Raw genomic sequence first — 2,674 nt, forward strand, 5'->3', positions numbered from 1 at the left:
ATAAGTAAAATTATCGAAACGTACTTTTCGATTTTACAAAAAAAGTAAAATTTTATGTTCCTTTCTTTGAATCTAGATAAAAAATGAATACACGTAATATCTTACTTAACCCCTCTCTCCCCTTCGTAAATTTTGGTTATATTTCACACTTTGCTGCAAATTTTGAAGAAACGGATATATGTTATAAAAAAAACAGTCACATTTTTCGAAATTGATTTCGACGTATCAGAGAGAACTTGGATGAAAGGTCAAAAATCGGCTGAAACACACAGACATAGCTTTTTCTAAATTTGGTCTATTGTTTCAAAATGACTTGAAATGTCGTGAAAATAAAATTAGCAAATTGGATTTTATGAAACTTCCTTCAGGAAGTTAAGACATTGTGTTTCTAATTCGTTAATATAAAATAAAACCATAAAATATCTGGAAATTTAAAAAAATATACCAAAATAGGATGAATAGGAGACTATTTCTGCTCGAAATAATTATAGTACAAAATTCTAATTTGAACAATTTATTTTACTAAAGATACCACTTTAAAAGGTAGGTGCCTGACTATTTTCAACAGTCTCACGCAGCATATGCGTGCCCAACAATAAATGTTAATAAAATTGTAAAACGTTAAACAAAGGTCTCAATCGATTTAGAAATATAAAATTAGCAAATTGCATTTTCTGTAACTTTCTTCGGAAAGTTAACACATTCACTCCTAACAGAGTGTGCTTTTCATTCGTTAATATAAAGAAAAACATTTCTCGTATAGGTGAAAATAACAGAAAAAAATGTATCAAAATAGAATAAACAAGACTATTTTTGTTTGAAATAATTACAATAATATGAATGCTTAAATGTTTAACAAATTTGGTCTCATTCGATTCAGAAGTATAAAATTACTAAATTGGATCTTCTTAAACTTCTCCTTCAGAAAGTTAATACATCTACTGCTAGCAGTGTGCTTTTTATTCGTTTAATATAAAACAAAATTATTTCTGGACATTTTTGCTAAAAATTAAATAAAAAGTTGTACTAAAATACGATGAATAGTACTATTTCTGTTTGAAATAATTACTGTACAAAATTTCAATTTAAACATTTTATTTTACAAAAACCACGTGGTAATACTACTCTAAAATGATACTTGACAACAGTCCCACGCAACATATGCGTGCGTAAATGAATAGATAAAATAGGAAAAACTGAATAATATTATAATTGGCCTTAAATATTTGATAAAACAATTATTTTTATAGGATCTGATGATTCTTTCGAGGCATTTAGGTATCGAGACCCAGAATTGATGGAAGATCGACCTCACTCTGTCAGGCCTCCAATGCAAATGGTCTGTGTTATATCGTAAAATAACGGCTTAGGTGTTCTTATGATGAATTATGATCATAAATCATCAATTTTACGTAGCTGAAAAATATTACTTAGTAAGAAAAATACTATCAAGAACTAGATTTTTGTTGAATAAGTTGTTGGTTGTTTGCATAAATTTTATAAAGTTTATGCACGTTGCAATTAAATTGTGTATATTTAAAAATTACGTAATCTATGTAATTTCGATTAATTAAAAATATTACGAAATATAACGTCCAATAGCATTAATAAATGTTAAAGTTTGTACATAAGATGTAAATGTGTAATATATGTAGTAGTATAATAAATTTTTATAAAAGTTGTCAAGTATTTATTTGCCAATGCCTTAATATATATATATATATATATATATATATATATATATATATATATATATATTAGGGTGGTCCTTAATAATGACATTTTCGAATTTCTTTGCTCCCAAGGGCGCCAATGCATCCAAATGAATAAAAAATGAATATCCAGCTCTTAATATAAACATTTAGATAGAGCGCACGCCAATTGAAGGTTTCTTATATTTGTTATTAACATACGTCATTAAGTAAATTCTGCGCCATCTGTATAGTATTTGTAAACTCAAATATTATGACACAAAAATATTAATAAACAACTTAATTTCTAATTAAATACATGTGGACTGTTCTATAATATTTATTCATCATAGAATCAAAATAATAATTTGAGTTTCTACATCACCAATTAAATAAATATTTTGCTGCAAAATTAATCTTGATTCCATGATGAATAGGATTTAATTAGAGGTTAAGTGGTTAAGAAATAAATGGTAAAAATTACAAAAAACCTTTTATTGTTTGACATTGAAAACATTTGAACTGTCATCTGCTAGAAATGTCAATCCACTTGAAATTTGAATTTAGCTGAAATTATGAGTCTAGATAATATTAGAATATAATATATAAGAAACATATAATGTCTACACTTCTATAGTATTATTGCCAAAAAGCTGCTAAGATGTGCTAGAAATTAAATTAATATAAGATACATTCAACAGTATATGTTTGGCAGATGAAATTATATAATTCTGTTCAATTAATAACGCAATAAGTCCAAAAATTCATATACATTTTTTGTTCAAACTTATGCATGTCGCATTTTGGTTTGCTTTACTAAATTATTTAACAATGCAAAAAAAATATTTCTACTTATTAAAAAAATGATTTACAGTTTTGTTTCATGTGTCAAAAATTCATTTGTTTGGCATTGGATATGGAATATTTAGCAAGTTGATCTTAGATTGAATAGTGCACATATGAACTAGATTTTACAAATTAAT

The sequence above is a fragment of the Ctenocephalides felis genome, unplaced genomic scaffold (genome assembly GCF_003426905.1).
Source record: "Ctenocephalides felis isolate EL2017-DRISC unplaced genomic scaffold, ASM342690v1 CF-g0.4_SCAFFOLD_03573, whole genome shotgun sequence".
Taxonomy (NCBI): Eukaryota; Metazoa; Arthropoda; class Insecta; order Siphonaptera; family Pulicidae; genus Ctenocephalides; species Ctenocephalides felis.